Raw genomic sequence first — 17,044 nt, forward strand, 5'->3', positions numbered from 1 at the left:
CATTGGCGATCAGGAGTTGCTAGCCATCAAGCTCGCTCTGGAGGAGTGGAGATACCTGTTGGAGGGAGCTTCCCACTCAATCACCATACTTACCGACCACAAAAATCTTTTATATCTCAAAGGCGCACAATGTCTGAATCCTCGTCAGGCCAGATGGGCACTTTTCTTCTCTAGGTTTGACTTTAAACTCCAGTTCTGTCCGGGTTATCAGAATCGTAAGGCCGATGCCCTTTCCCGCTCATGGGAGCAAGAAAATGAGTCCGAGTCTGCAGACAAGCATCCTATTATTAATCCGTTGGCATTCTCCACGGTAGGGATGGACTCTACGCCTCCACCAGGGAAAAGTTTTGTTAAGCCAGTTCTAAGGAAGAAGCTCATGCATTGGGCCCATGCTTCCCGTTTTGCTGGACATACAGGCATTCAGAAAACCCTTGAATTTATTTCTAGGTCCTACTGGTGGCCAACTCTGAAGAAGGACGTTATGGAATTTATTGCCTCCTGCCCAAAGTGTGCCCAACACAAAGTCTCCCGCCAGTCGCCTGCGGGGCAACTGGTTCCATTATCTGTTCCCCGTCGACCTTGGACCCATTTGTCGATGGACTTTGTTTCCGATCTACCTATCTGCAACAAGTTTAATACCATCTGGGTGGTAGTTGACCGGTTCACCAAGATGGCACATTTCATCCCTCTCACCGGTCTTCCGTCAGCTTCCAAGTTGGCTCAAGTGTTTATACAAGAGATCTTCCGACTTCACGGTCTTCCTGAAGAGATCATCTCGGATCGTGGAGTACAATTTGTAGCCAAATTTTGGCGAAGTTTGTGTCAAGCCCTCCAAGTCAAGTTAAAGTTTTCCACGGCTTACCATCCTCAGACCAATGGTCAAACCGAGAGGGTGAATCAGGACTTGGAGGCCTTCCTCCGTATATATGTGTCTTCCTCTCAAGATGACTGGGTTCAACTCCTTCCTTGAGCCGAGTTCAGCCACAACAATCAATACCATTCCTCATCTTCTTCTACACCATTCTTCATTAATTATGGATTCCACCCTAAAGTCCCAGAATTCCAACCACTTCCCGCAACTTCTGTTCCAGCAGTGGATGTCACCTTGCGTCAGTTTTCAAATAACTGGAGGAACGTCCGCGCAGCCCTGCTTAAAGCCTCATTCAGGTATAAGAAGTTTGCCGATAGGAAGCGTAGAGCGGTTCCTGCTCTCAAGGTGGGTGATCGTGTGTGGCTGTCCACGAAGAATTTGAGGTTGAGAGTTCCCAGCATGAAATTTGCACCTCGCTACATCGGACCCTTCAAGATTGAACAAGTCATCAATCCTGTTGCCTACAGGTTACAGTTACCATCCTTCTTGAAAATACCCAGGACATTTCATGTTTCTTTGTTGAAACCGCTGATCCTGAATCGGTTTCATTCCGCACTTCCTCCAGCTCCCAAAGTTCAGACTCAACGGGGAGTCGAGTACGAGGTGGCCAAGAGTTTGGACTCACGTTTCCGTTACGGTCAGTTACAATACCTCATTGACTGGAAGGGCTATGGTCCTGAAGAACGCTCTTGGACCAATGCCTCAGACGTCCATGCTCCTGCCTTGGTCCGAAATTTCCACGCAAAGTTTCCTTTAAAGCCTAAGAAGTGTCCTGGGGCCACTCCTAAAGGGGGGGGTGCTGTCACGATCCGGGTATCTGGACGCCATTACTTACCCTTCAGATGCCTCCTAAGGCTGGCTCAGCGTTCCAGGACCGGATCCCGCTGTTCCTGAGTTTCCACATGCAGAATGTCAGAGTGGTGATTTCATCAGCCGCGGCCTCCGCTGTGCCCGCGTGGTTAAATGTGCGCTTGTCAGTCTGGCGTCTCCTGTCTCCTGTGGCCGGCGTCGCCATTACTGTTTCAATTCTCACATGGATTACAAACCAAACTTCCCTCCAAGTGTCTGCATGGGCGCAGCCATCTTGGATTTTGTCATCTGAGCATTTCCACCAATCTGCTGTCTGTATTGTTGATTTGCATAATTGCCTAGCCAACCCCTTCCTTGCTGCAGGTATAAGTAAGCTGTGCCTGAGCAAGGAAGGCGTCAGTGCTTTGGTTGTCTAACCTAGTTCCAGTTTGTCTCTCTCCTGTGGATGTCTTCCAGGTTCCAGCTCCTGTCTCCAGACTTCTGCTATAGAGACCCGCACCAGCATTCCATCTGCGGTGTAGCCTGACTCTCCGATCCATTCTGGACTCACCTGTTTCCAGCTACAACAATCACCTGCTTCCAGCCCAGCTTCCAGCAGTGTACAGCTTCTCTTAAAGGGCCGGTGTCCTTTCTGCAGTTTACCACTCTCCACCGGTATTATTATTTCACCACTCTCAAACAATCACCTGCTTCCAGCCCAGCTTCCAGCAGTGTATAGCTTCTCTTAAAGGGCCGGTGTCCTTTTCTGCAGTTTACCACTCTCCACCGGTATTATTATTTCACCGCTCTCAAACTCCAAACTTCATTATTATTTCATCGCTCTCAAGTTCGTTTATTATTTAACTGGTTCCAGCCAGTATCCACTCCGTACCAACAACAGTCTGGTTCCAGCCAGTATCCACAGCAGCCGTTTTACCTTCAGCAGCCCAGCCTTTCCTGGAACATCAGCTGGTACGATCCTGGGTTCTCTCCATTGCTACAGTCAGGCCTGGTAAGGACTTTCCAACTAGAAGATTATAAGAACTGTCTCACACTACCAGTGCCTGTGGCCCTTGCCACCCTGTAGTACCCAGGAATTGTATTTATCCTCTGTTGACTTTTATGTTTCCTTTACTGCTGCTGTGTTACGGAATTTGTCATAATAAACATCATTGACTTTTATCCTGGTTGTCGTGGTCACGCCTTCGGGCAGTTATTCTACATGTTACTTACATGTCTAGGGGTCTGATACAACCTCCCAGGTTCCGTTACAGGACTTTGATGCGATTGAGGAGTCAGTAGCCCCTGGCACCACAATAGGTTGGTTGATATGAAATGCCGACACAACCTTCAAAAGAAACTGCTGATGGGTCTGGAGCTCAGCTCTATCTTTGTGGAAGATCAAGTAAGTGATTTTTCAGGATAAAGCCCCCAATTCGGACACGCGTCTAGCAGAAGCTAAGGCCAACAAAGTGACCGCCTTCCATGTAAGAAATTTGACCTCAACCTCCTGTAGAGGCTCAAACCTCAAAAAAAGTCTGAACCTCAGGGAGGGCAGCCAATTGTTTCTGGAAGAAGATGGAGGGGGCCAAAATCTGGACCTTCACAGATCCCAACCTCAGGCCCATATCCACACCTGCCTGCAGGAAGAGGAGAAAATGTCCCAGTTGAAACTCCACCGTAGGAAACTTCTTGGATTCACACCAAGAGACATATTTCTTCCAAATACAATGGTAATGTTTAGATGTTACCCCTTTCCTAGCCTGTATCCGGGTAGGAATGACCTTCTTCGGAATGCCCTTCCGAGCAAGAATCAGGCGCTCATCTTCCATGCCGTCAAACGTAGCCACGGTAAGTCTTGATAGGCGAACGGCCCCTGCTGTAGCAGGTCCTACCGGTTCTTCTTGCAGAATAATCAGAAGGTCTGCATACCAAGCCCTTCTTGGCCAGTCTGTAGCAATGAGGATCGCTCGAACCCTTGTTCTCCTTATGAGCTTTAGGATTCTTGGGATGAGTGGTGGAAGCACGTACACTGACTGGAACACCCACGGAGACACCAGGGCATCCACTGCCACTGCTTGTGGGTCCCTTGACCTGGAACAATAACGCTGAAGCTTCTTGTTGAGACGAGAGGCCATCATGTCTATTTGGGGTAATCCCCAAAGGTCTGTTATTTCCTTGAATACCTCCGGATGGAGACCCCACTCCCCTGGATGGAGATCGTGTCTGCTGAGGAAGTCTGCTTCCCAGTTGTCTACTCCCGGAATGAAGATGGCTGACAGCGCCAACGCGTGTTTTTCTGTCCAGAGGAGTATTCTTGTCACCTCTGACACTGCCGCTCTGCTCTTCATTCCGCCCTGTTGGTTTATGTAAGCCACTGTTGTTACGTTGTCCGACTGCACTTGAATGGCCCGATTTCTTAGAAGAGGGACCGCCTGAAGAAGACCGTTGTAGACAGCTCTTAGTTCCAGGATGTTGATAGGCATGCCGGCTTCCAGGCTTGACCATCGTCCTTGAGTGACTGCTCCCCAGCCCCGAAGGTTCGCATCCGTGGTTAGAAGGACCCAATCCTGAATCCCGAACCTGTGGCCCTCCAGCAGGTAACGTGGAACCTCCCGTACTGGAGAGCCTCGTAAGAGGCCACCATCTTTTCCAACAGGCGAATGCATTGATGAACCGACACCCGGGCTGGCTTCGGGACATCCCAGACCATAGTCTGTATTACCAACACCTTTTCCTGCGGAAGAAACACCTTTTGCACTTCCGTGTCCAGGATCATTCCCAGAAAGGACAATCTCTGGGTTGGTTCCAAATGTGACTTTGGAAGGTTCAGAATCCAACCATGACTCTTGAGGAGGCGTGTTGTGAGAACAATGGAGTGTAGCAGCTTCTCCTTGGATGATGCCTTTATCAGCAGATCGTCCAGATATGGAATGATGTTCACAACTTGTTTGCGGAGGAGAACCATCTGAGAGACTCCATCTTGAACTTGAACTCCTTTAGAAAGGGGTTCAATGATTTTAGGTTCAGAATGGGCCTGACTGAACCATCCGGTTTCGGTACCACAAAAACGTTTGAATAGTAACCTGTGGCCTGCGCAGGAGGAGGAACTGGCACAATGACCTGTGCCTCCACCAGCTTTTGGACAGCTTCTTGTAATACAGTGCAGTCTGCCAACAGAGCTGGCAAGCCTGATTTGAAAAAACGATGAGGAGGGAGTCTTTGAAATTCCAGCCTGTATCCCTGGGATACAATATCTATCACCCAGGGATCCAGGTCGGATGATACCTAGACTTGACTGAACTGTCTGAGTCTCGCTCCCACTGGCCCCACCTCCAGGACGTGCGGTCCACCGTCATGCGGAGGACTTTGGCGTACCTGAAGCAGGCTTTTGTTCCTGGGAACCTGCAGCGGCAGGTTTCTTGGACTTAACTCGACCTCCCCTAAAGAAGGTATTGGACGGTCTGGCCTTTCTAGGCTTGTTAGGCCGAAAGGACTGTGTTGCTTATGAAGAGAAGAATTTCTTCGGAGCAGGTGCTGCTGAGGGAAGAAACAGAGACTTACCCGCTGTAGCCGTGATTATCCACGCTTCTAGAGCTTCCCCAAAGAGAGCCTGACCTGTAGAGGGTAGGGACGCCACACTTTTTCTGGATTCCACGTCGGCCGACCACTGGCGCAGCCACAGTCCCCGACGAGCTGAAACAGACATGGAAGATATTCCCGCAGCCATGGAACCCAGGTCTTTCATGGATTCTATCATTAAAACCTGCTGAATCATATATGTTGCGTAAAAATAATGCAACATCATCCTTATCCATCGTATCCATATCCTCAAGTAAGGTAGCCGACCACTTTGCTATAGCCTTTGCAATCCATGCACTAGCAATAGTGGGACGTAATATGGCCCTTGAAGCAGTGTACATTGATTTAAGCGTGTCATCAGTTTTCCGATCTGCCGGCTCCTTTAAGGCGGTAGATCCTGGAACAGGTAAAACCACCTTCTTTGAGAGTCTGGACACAGATGCGTCAACAATCGGCGAGTTTTCACATTTTTTTCTATCCTCCTCAGGGAAAGGAAACGCCACCTGTACCCGTTTAGGGATCTGGAATTTTTTTTCTCAGGGTTTTCCCATGCTGTCACAAATATAGCATTCAATTCCTTTGACGCAGGGAAGGTTAGCGAGGTTTTTTTATTTCCAGTGAAAAAGGCCTCCTCAACCTTGTCAGGTGTGGTATCATTAATATTCAACACCTCCCTGATAGCCTCTATCATCAATTACACCCCTTTTGCAAGAGATGCGGACACATCCCCATCACCGTCTGTGGTGTCAGTATCGGTATCCGTGTCGTCTTGTGTGACATGCACAAGCGCACGCTTATGGGGGTATATAGCGGAGTGTCCTGAGGTACCAGAAACCGGCCATACTGCCATGAGTTCTGTAATACCTGGGTTGCAGATTCATTACTTGCATCCCTGTCAGCAATCTGAGAAAGCCACGATTTGATAGAGGAAAACCACTCAGGCTCCCTTGCTGGTATCTGTGCTAAAGCAGGGCTATCCTGATTAGATGGAATGGGATCACCCTGGGAGGAAAAATCCTCTGCAGCATATGACACAGTGTCCCTGGACATAGCTAAAGGAGACCACCAAACAGTCTACACACACACAGGTGAGGGCAGACAGAGTTTCCCACCCAAGAATGGTAAGAGAGACACAGAGATTGGAGCCAACCCACACACAGGCTTTTACCAAAGGGAGACCCCTTATCAGCGCTGACTGTGCACCTTAATAGGACACACAGTCGTATTACAGCCCCCCCCCCTCCCTTCTACAACCCCCTGGTACTGTTTACAGATATCTGGAGTTGCTGAGGTGGGACCTGATTCTCCTTCTCAGCGCTGTGCAGGCAGGAAAATGGCGCTGAAACGCTGCTGGATCCGCTCTGAGAAGCTCCGCCCCCCTAATGGTGCTGTCTTCCCGCTCTTCATGGATTATACTGGCCTGAGGAATTAGTGCTGGCTAAGATCCGAGGACCCCGACAGGCTTCTGGACCAGTGTAGGGGGTAAGCGCTGGCCCAGGGCACCCCTCACAGCACCGCACCATGTACCACTGAGCATTCCGAGGAGCGCACCCTCCCTGCTGCTGCCATCTTCACACCGGCCCCCCGCTTGTTAGGGGGGTCGATGTCTCACTTGCCACTTCTTCAGCTCTGTAAGGGGGTGGCGGCATGCTGCCAGGGCGAGCGGTCCCCTGTGGCGGGGAGCGATCCGACCCCTCTGGTGCTCAGTATCCAGTCAGTAGAGACAGTGGCTCAGACCCCGCATGGTGGACACTGCTCCCCCACTTAGTCCCTCGCTGCAGGGAGGCTGTTGCCAGCAGCCTCCCTGTAAAATAAAAAACTCTAACAAAACTTTTTACTAGGAAAACTCTGGAGAGCTCCCCTAGCTGTGACCGGCTCCTCCGGGCACATTTTCTAAACTGAGTCTTGTAAGAGGGGCATAGAGGGAGGAGCCAGCCCACACTCTCAAACTCTTAAAGTGCCAATTGCTCCTGGTGGACCCGTCTATACCCCATGGTACTAATGTAGACCCCAGCATCCTCTAGGACGTAAGAGAAAACACATTTTCACAGAGAAGCACTGCACAGATCTCACTGATCCGTGCAGACTTCTCTGAACACGCTGCTGAGAGGAACGTCTAGTTGAAAAGTGCATTATGATCTCAGTTTCCTCAATTCATGGGTTTGTTTTGCAGAAATGATTCTAGGTAAATTCCCATCTTTCTATGGGGCCCTACACACTGATGGAGTTGCCGCCGGGGTGCCCGGCGGCCGATACGGACGACCCTGCGGCGCGCATGGAGGGGGTTGTGTGACGGTTTGAAGTTTATTCACTCCCCTCGTTACCCGGCCCCATAGTTCTGCATGCCAATATGGATGAGATATATGTCCATATTGGCATACATGTATAAACGACCCGGCACCAACGATGAATGAGCGCAGGGCCGCGCATCGTTCATCGTTGGTGCATACTCACTGAAAGATATGAAAGATATTCATTAATGAACGAGACCGTTCATATCTTTCAGTGTAATTGCTAAGTGTGTAGGGCCCATATGGATAATACATTTAAGTTTGGCTAATGGTGTATTTGGGATCCGCAGCGCCCATTACACAGTACTTAATCAAATGTGCAAACAAGAAAACAGCACTTACAGTTCAAGACAATATAGGACAGCTATAGAAAACTCGGTGTTATATGCCATCAAAGGGAGTATGGAGTATAAGATAGTGTAAGAAAAGGAAAGGCACATGAGGAAAGAAGTCCCTGCTCTTGCGAGCTTACAATCTAAAAGGTGAAGGGCTAACAGACCGGGGTGACACAGAAGGGGTAGACAGTGAGCACTGACTAGAGGGTTAGGAGGAGAGTTGGCTGTGTTTGGTGAAGAAGTGGGTCTTGAGAGCCCGTTTGAAGTTTTGTAGAGAGGTGGAGAGTCAGATGGGGAGAGGTAGAGCATTCCAGAGAAAGGGAGCAGCACGTGTAAAATCTTGTATGTAGGAGTGGGAGGAAGTAATCAGTTGGCAGGAGAGACGGCGTGCATTAGCAGAGTGAAGAGGATGGGTGGGAATGTAAAGAGAGATAAGGTCAGAGATGTTGGAGAAGAGTGGGTGATTGCTTTGTAGGTGAGTGTGAGAAGCTTTTATTGGATTCTGAATGGGAAGGTTAGCCAGTGAAGGTGCTGCAAGAGAGGGGATGTGGATGTAGTACGTTTGGTGAGGAGGAAGAGACGGGCAGCAGCATTGAGGATAGATTAGAGTGGAGAGAGGCATTTCTGAGGGAGGCCAGATAGGAGGAGATTGCAGTAGTCCAATCTGGAGATGACCAGTGAGTGGATGAGGGTCTTACTAGCGTCCTGGGTGAGAAAGTGTCTGATCCTGGAAATATTTTTTAGATGAAAACGGCAGGTTTGTGAGAGGTACTGAATGTGTGGTTCGAAGGAGAGGGAGGAGTGAAGGATTACTCCAATACAGCGCACTTGGGGGCTAGAGGAGATAGTTGTGCCATCACTAGATAATTAAATTGTGGGAGGTAAGGTTGTGCGCAGGGCCGGTTCTAGCCCTTGTGGCGCCCCGGGTGAAAATAGGGGCGTGGTTTCATAAAGGGGTGTGGTCAATGTGCCCCCAGTAGTATTGCCCCCATTTGTGCCACTTTAAAAAAATAACAAAAAATAATAATACTTACCATCCTCGCTCCTGATGCCCGACCACTGCTGCCCTCCATATCTGCCCGCTGGCGCCTCTCCTCTGATCTATGGGAGAGACGTCTCTCCCATAGAACCGCAGACACTAGGGGTCAATCATGACCCCTAGTGTCTAAGTGTCGCTCCCACAATCCAGTGCGGTGCGCGATGACTTCATCGGGGGGGGCACCACCAGTAGCAGATCTTGCCGCGGCGCCCTCCGGACGGCGGCGGCACCCTCCAGACGGCGGCGCCCCGGCCAAAAAACCTGTGTGCCCGTAGCAAGATCCGCTACTGGTTATGCGGGAGGGAGGGAAGATGCTCAGCTCAGTCTGAGGGTGTCTACACACAGTGAGATCCTTGCTATGCCCGATTTTTACTTGCGATTTCCCTTGAACTCCCCGGAGCCCAGATAGCACAGATTTTGACTAACTTTTCTTGAGATATGGACTATGTGTGCTTACGATTTTGTCTTATGTGAGATTTTGGCTAATGTGAGATGTCATTGACATGTGAGATGAACTAGATAGTACACCGATCTAGAAAGGATTGACTTGCCTGCCTTTGTATTTGAGGAGTTGCTCGTCGCTCCCGCTGGCCGGACCGCTACCCCTAAACGGTGGCTTAACGCCGCCGTTCAGCCCCCTCCTGCCTAGCGACCACCTCTGTCTCAGAGGCGATCGCTAGGTAACGAAAGCTGCCATGCGCCGCAGTTCCGACCCGATCGCTGCGACAAACTGCAGCGAACGATCGGGTCGGAATGACTCCCTGTATCAGCATGAATTTCACCAACTGTGATGTGTGGGGGGAGGTAACAAATGTGAACAAAGGCGCCGAGCCCGGGATGGTGCCGGAGAGGGGTAAGGGGGAGGGGCGGCAGGTGGCCTGCGGGCCAGCGGCGCGAAGGAAAGGGGGGGCGGGCAGGTGTGCCCGTCCCCTCTTTCACACCTACAGGCGCTGGTAGCCAGTAGGAGGCGAGGGGGCCGGCCGGACAGCGGGCGGCTTAAATAGGAAGGCGGGGGGAGGAGGCGGCCACTGAGAAGGGCAGAGCTCAGAGCGTGAGGCAGCAGCGGACGGCCAGCGGACGGCAGCAGCGGCAGCTCTACGGACGGCAGCAGCGGCGGCCAGCGAGGAGAAGATCCACGGAGGGCACCAGCATCCGACGAGCAGGAGGCAGAGGTCGCTCGCGGGTGAGCGCGGCACGCGGCTCGGCGGGTCCGATTAAGAGGAAGCAGCGGGGGGGACGGAGATACGTCGGGCACAGGCCGCGGAAGCGACTTCCGGTCACTTCCGGTCGTGCGGCGGCTCCGGAGGCTGGGTGCAGCGCGGGGGGGCCGGAAAAGGGGCACATTTCGGCGGACAAGGCCACCAGCAAGATCAGCACCGCAGGGCAGCTGCACAAGCCACATTGCCTCCCCTGCAAAATAGCAAAAGGAAAGCAGCATGGAGGGGCCAGCAGAGAGGGGGGTCAGAAGGAGGAGCATACCCCACAGGTTCAAGGAGGAGACCGAGGACAGCGCAGGGTTGCACTTTAACCCTGCAGGGAGGGAAGGAGCACGTCAGCAGCAGCAGCAGCAGCACAGGGATAATGAGGCAGGAGCTCCCCCTGGCGGCAGGAAAGGAAGAGGACGGCTGCATGAGCAGAAGAGAAGAAAAAGCAGCTCCAATCCTGCAGCCAGGGCTGCGAAGAGGAAGAAGCAGCCGGCAGCAGCGATCACCAGCGAGCAGCAATACGGGGTGAGTGACCTGCCGCCTATTTATGAAGATATCCCCGCGGCAGCGGAGTCAGACGGACCTGACTCCGGGGGGGAGGGGCGGAAGGTTTGGGGCAAAGTTTTGAGCAACGCCAACCCCATTTCACTCGACATACAACCGCAAACCCCAGCCCGTAGATGGGAGAAAGGAGAAGCAGGATACGAGGGCGGGCCATCATCAGGCGGCCGGGATGCTTGGGTGCAGCAGGCTTCCACCCAGCTGTTCAAGGAGATGTCACAGCTTCCGGCGGCGGGGCAACTGGGCGGGGGGCGGCAGGACACCGGACACCGTCACAGCAGGGAGAGGCATTACAAAGGGCATGGAAGCAGGGAGTCATCTTATGGCCGGAGATCCACGCGTTACCATTCGCCACCGCCCAGCTCCCGACATCAGCACAGCCACCATTTCGCAGCACGCAGGTCATCACCGGTCAGGAGTTACAGCCGACACGCATCACCGCCGGCGGCATACATCACATCACGGCACGGCTGTCGAGGGTGCAGCTGCAGCAGGAGAGAAGACAGGCAAGAGCAGCGTTATCAGGCGGCCACTGAGAAGGGCAGAGCTCAGAGCGTGACCCACCCACCCACCCATTAAAAAAGGTGTATATATGTACATATACTTACAGTTCAGAGTTTTATTGTATAAGTCGTTGCAAGTTATAATATGGTTGTATGTTTAACGTGTTAAGGAAAAGAAATGCAGGAAATATGTATGTCACAGTCAGCGGGCGGCGGGAAGAAGCGGTACGCAAGGCATGGCGAACGGGGAGAGCCAGCCGAGGTTGGCAGATTCACCCTCGGTGAACGGGCGCACGCTCGGCTCCAGCTTTGGACGGTTGGGCCAGTGAGCTGCGTGCCAGGCGAGCGTGATATGCGCCAGGAGGGCTGGTACCCCAGGGGCGTTGCCGCGGTGCCTACAGGGTAGGCAGGGCACGCCCCCAAGTAATCAGGAGGGGTCAGGGACCCATTGGCGCCTTGCCCACCACTTCTGTCCGTGCCCTGCAACCTTGTAAGGTAACATGGAATAAGGTAATGGAAATAAACTGTGGCCAGTAATTCGATCCAAAAGAAATGTGTCAGACTCTTATTTAAAGGGGAGCTTATTAGCTTATGCGAGCGGTAACAAAGGGGGACGCCGTGGGTCGACCTCTCCCCCTTATGAGCTGTCAGAGCATGAACCAATAAGCATCCTTGTATTATTAAGGTAATAGCTATCACAATACCAACCAATGCACACTCCCATACCTCCCAATATGACCCTCTCCAGGAGGGACAGAATGCTCTGTTTCTGGACTTCCCTCTTAATATATGATTGCCATCACCTGTGCTGAAACAACTTTCTTATCCATTAACCTGTTCAAAACAGGTGCCGCTAATCATACATTAAGAGGAAAGTCCAGAAGCAGAGCATTGTGTCCCTCCTGCAGAGGGTCATGTTGGGAGGCATGCACTCCCTTTTCACATGAAGATCAACCCCTTGTTGTTATCAAATGAAGGAAGTGACCATAGAGATACACAACACAAGCCCCGGCTGCTGGTGGGAGCCAGCTAACGGGTTCAGCACGGTTGAGTCTATATCGGAGTGGCAGAAGGGACCTTCTGACGTATCTAGGGGAGGAGACACGTCACCAGGGGGAGGAGCTACGGCCGAACAGGGTACCCGAAAAGTACGGTAATAGTTGGTGGCGTGGATAGTAGAGGAACTATCCCGCTGGCCTAGCTCCTCCCCCTTGAGTCGTGACTCCTCCCCCAGACGGAAAAGGTCCCTTGATTCTAGCATCTACCGGTTCAGCACGTGTCATCACATCCGGGGTCCCTTTCAACGCTGACTGAGGGGCCCGGCACAGGGAGACCCCCTGAGCCTGTGATCAGTACAGCGCAGGGACAATCGGCAGCTGATCGCTATGCGCCTGCGCGTCTCTGCAGGGATACACGGCAACCGACTCCATCTGCGCGGCTCAGGTATCTCCCTCTCATGATCTCTGGTCTCCCCGCTATGTGTATCTACAAGGGGCTCCCGCAGGGAATTAGAAGCTCTCCCACCTGCCGATGCAGTGTGATTATCCAGCAGTCTAATGAGCCCCTTGTGTCCTCTAGTCCAACACTTATCTTTGCTTGTATCATGTATGAATTTTCCATGGTTATTGGGATTGATGTGTAAATTGTATATGTTTTAGGCATTGGAATAGTTATTAGGTGCATAGTGGATGTAATACTATTTGCTGTTATGATGATGCTTCCTATGGGACACGTTATCCATTAGTTTGCAGTGTCTCTGGAGAATTGTAGCTGTGAGGGGAGCAGACATACCTTTGTTTTCATGTCTCATAGGCTCTATTGATTATCAGTATTGTGCAATTGCTGCATTGGGCATAATATATACTTTAAATCAAGTGATACACACTACGCTGCTTGAGTTGCCATGTAGGATACATGTGATTTGCTCCTTTGCAATTATGACCACATAGTGCAATATTGTGTACACACTGTATCTCAAGAAAAATCTGCTTACCCGACCTGCTGAATGGGAGACTGTTCCCGGAGAAATCCATCTTTTCGGTAACAAACTCTGCTCACTGGAGGTCATTCGGACCTGGTCACACGCAGTCTATTTTTAGCACTGCTGCGACCAGGTAATCGCCACCTACAGGGGAGGGGGTTAGAGCTGCGCAGAGAGCTGAACAAGCAAAAAGTTTGTGCAGTCTCTGCACAGCTCAGGACTTACCCACTGCAATGTTCCTTCCTGGATCTAACGTCAGGATCCCTCCCTACAAACGGCCGGGCACGCCTGCGTTTTCGTCGACACTCCCAGAAAACGGTCAGTTGACACCCCCGGCCGGCCTCTTCCTATCAATCTTCTTGCGTTCACCGCTGCGAGTGCTTCCTTCGGTATTTGGTAGTGACGCGCCTTCGCATTGCGACCCATGCGCAGGTGCACCTCAGACCTGATTGCACCGCTGCGAAAAACGGACCCCCTTTGTGATTGTGAGCCCGGTCCCAAGAAATTTTCTCATTTCAGGAGACACAAACGTGAAGTAATTAAATTATTTTGTATATTTTTGAGAATACTGTAACTAACAATTTATTAAAACTAATAAATAACATTTGTTTTAAGTACATTGTGCACCACAAGAGAACTTTCTTTTTATTTTTTTTTATTTTTTATCCCCTTGGATTATATCTTTTCGGACCAGATTTATCAAGCCTTGGAGGGTGATCAATTGCATGGTGATAAAGGTTTATTCATTCATGAAGCAGTGAAAAGTGTGGAGAAGTTGCCCATGGCAACCAATCAGCATTGAGTAACATTTATAATTTGCATCCTCTATAAATGTACGGAGCAGCTGATTGGTCGCCATGGCCAACTTCTCCACAGGCTCACTTCTCTGCTCTTTTCACTGCTTCATAAATAGACTCCAAAATACCAACCAAACAGCTCCTAACTGTCATTTTTCAAACACAGCCTGTTACATGGCAGATAGGAGCTGATTGGCTGGTACTTTATCACAGTGCAATTTATCACTCTCCAAGGCTTGATAAATCTGTGCCTTTGTGAGATACAGTGGGTCCTATTATAAGTAAAGGAACAAATCTGATCTCTCCGTGTGCTACAAACAAAAATATAAAAAAAGCAGGTAACGTTGAAGAAGCTTAAAAGGCTGTGTGACTCCTGCAGACTAAAGCTGGCCATACACTAGGTTGACTCGCGTTAGATGCGAGCCGTCCCACGACCCCCGCAAGCTCCCAGGCGTACGATAGATTTTGCACTGCACGGTCTATCATTTGACCCGCAGTGGACCCCTACCCAGATCGACTGATCATATGTGCAGCACATATGACCATTTGATGCGACGTGCAACCCTTGTGGCCGCACATCGCATCCTAATCGCACCCAAAACCCAGCATGCGATGGGTGGAATTACGCATCGATATCGTGTATTCGTACACTATATCGACCTAGTGCAGGCCTGGCCAACCTGTGGCTCTCCAGCTGTTATGAAACTACACATACCAGCATCCCCTTTCACAGTTCTAGCATTACCTAATGGCAAAACTGTGGCAGGGCATGCTGGGACTTGTAGTTTTACAACAGCTGGAGAGCCACAGGTTGGCCAGGCCTGACCTAGTGTATGACCAGCATAAGGTATGGCTCTGCATGTGTCCCACCTCATTATCGCGTTTAGATTACATTGTAGAGTGCGCTGATCTGACCAGCTCCTCCCATCGACTGTTGCAAGTCCTACAAAGCCATGCACTTATCGCTATAACCCGGGCATTTTGTGCAAAAGTAGATGAGCTCTGGAAATGACCCTATATCTAGTACAAAAAATAATCAGTTTTTCAACCTACATTACAGTAAAGGTCAAATCTCAATCAATGTGTTTCAGGAGCTAAAACACACATTTCCTAACAGATTTTTTGTTATTCATTTTACAATGTGTGTTTTAGCCCCGAAACACAACATTTTGCTTTAGATCAATTGTCACCAATTTTAAAATCGTCAACAATTGATACAAATCGACCTTTAGTAAATATACCCCTAAGGATAAACTCGTAGATTACAAAATTATATTGATTGACCAAGCTGTAATTGGAAGTTTAATGATACAGATGTAGTGGGTTAGCCAGAAGAGAAATAGAAACCTATTTGTTTGTGAAAATAACTTTAACATATGTTCAATGTCCACCAGATAGAGCAGGTGTAAAATGAATAGATGATTGAGGCACATGACTAACATGCAAGGCTTTCAGTCGCTAGTATGTCTTTTCTTACACCCAAAAACAGGTAGAGCTTGTATTTCAGCACCACTCACACACATGCTTTATGACAGGAATGTGAAACACGATCCTAACACTGATCTCTAGCTCTGCTCGTTAATAGATTCGATCCATGTGTGGCACTAATGAATTTATGAGATCGCTCATTTCACCCAGTGTGTGTGCTGAGCGGGGGGAGAGATGTGTACTGTGCGGTGTGTGCTAGATCGCTCGGCACACACACCTCCCCGTGTGTACAGGGCTTTAGCCTTAGTACATGTGCATTCGCCAGAGCTCACAAGTAAACAGTGAGCTTTGGTGGTTCTATTAGCCACAATGGGGCAGATGTAATAAGCCTGGAGAAGTGATAAAAGCAGTGATAAGTGCAAGGTGATAATGCACCAGCCAATCAGCTCCTAACTGTCATTTTTCAAATCTGTAATGATTGGCTTATGCGTTATCACCTTCCACTTATCACTTCTTTATCACTGCTTTGTTACTTCTCCAGGCTTAATACATCTGCCCCATTATTCCCATGGCAGCACCTATAAGAGGTATAAGGGGTAAATTTACTAAGGTGGGAGTTTTTGTTTTTTTTAGAACGGTTGATTTTGCCCATAGCAGCCAATATGATTCTACTTAACATTTATCTATCTGCTCTATGAGCGACATCGTCTAGTGTATCCCCCTCCCCCCGGGCCGGCCATATCGCTCAGTGATGTCACGCAGCAGCTGGGCCGTACAGGCAGCTCTTGCACGGCGGTCCAAATAGAGCATGTATGCACCACCGACACAGAGGGTCATTAATGACCCGTGGTGCCGCGCATCTGTCGTTGTCGCCAGCATACACACTTGCCGAGAAAGTGAAAAACGTCGCTAAGGAAGGGTGAAAATGAGCAACGTCGTTCATTTTATCGGCAATTGTTTATGCACCTTAAGCTGCAATGAGGCAAGTACTGATACATTTTTCGCACCCAAAACCCAATGTGCATGCGATGGGTAGAATGACGCGTCGATATCGTGTATTCGTACACTATATCGACCTAGTGCAGGCCTGGCCAACCTTTTATCTCTCCAGCTGTTATGAAACTAAACATACCAGCATCCCCTTTCACAGTTCTAGCATTACCTAATGGCAAAACTGTGGCAGGGCATGCTGGGACTTGTAGTTTTACAACAGCTGGAGAGCCACAGGTTGGCCAGGTCTGACCTAGTGTATGACCAGCATAAGGTATGGCTCTGCATGTGTCCCACCTCATTATCGCGTTTAGATTACATTGTAGAGTGCGCTGATCTGACCAGCTCCTCCCATCGACTGTTGCAAGTCCTACAAAGCCATGCACTTATCGCTATAACCCGGGCATTTTGTGCAAAAGTAGATGAGCTCTGGAAATGACCCTATATCTAGTACAAAAAATAAATAATAATCAGTTTTTCAACCTAAATTATAGTAAAGGTTAAATCTCAATCAGTGTGTTTCAGGAGCTAAAAAACACATTTCCTAACAGATTTTTTGTTAGTCATTTTACAATGTGTGTTTTAGCCCATAAACACAACATTTCTCTAACGTCCTAGAGGATGCTGGGGACTCCGTAAGGACCATGGGGATAGACGGGCTCCGCAGGAGAC

At 50.0% G+C, this 17,044-nt stretch overlaps 1 protein-coding gene across 7 annotated transcripts in view; it reads left to right on the plus strand.

Moving 5' to 3' along the window:
* Positions 1-17,044, plus strand: part of MPPE1 (metallophosphoesterase 1) — a 296,325-nt gene that overhangs the window by 61,719 nt on the left and 217,562 nt on the right. For 2 of the 7 annotated variants that reach the window (XR_010177827.1, XM_063923445.1), the window contains exon 1: positions 12,188-12,619. The exons of 1 other annotated variant lie outside the window; for it this stretch is intronic. The gene's annotated coding sequence lies outside the window, so the exon portion shown is untranslated. Of the gene's footprint in view, positions 1-12,173; positions 12,620-17,044 lie in introns of those variants that run through there. 4 more of the 7 variants (XM_063923443.1, XM_063923444.1, XM_063923446.1 and 1 more) reach the window with 4 other exon arrangements.

This window comes from Pseudophryne corroboree, chromosome 5, assembly GCF_028390025.1.
Source record: "Pseudophryne corroboree isolate aPseCor3 chromosome 5, aPseCor3.hap2, whole genome shotgun sequence".
NCBI classification, from domain to species: Eukaryota; Metazoa; Chordata; class Amphibia; order Anura; family Myobatrachidae; genus Pseudophryne; species Pseudophryne corroboree.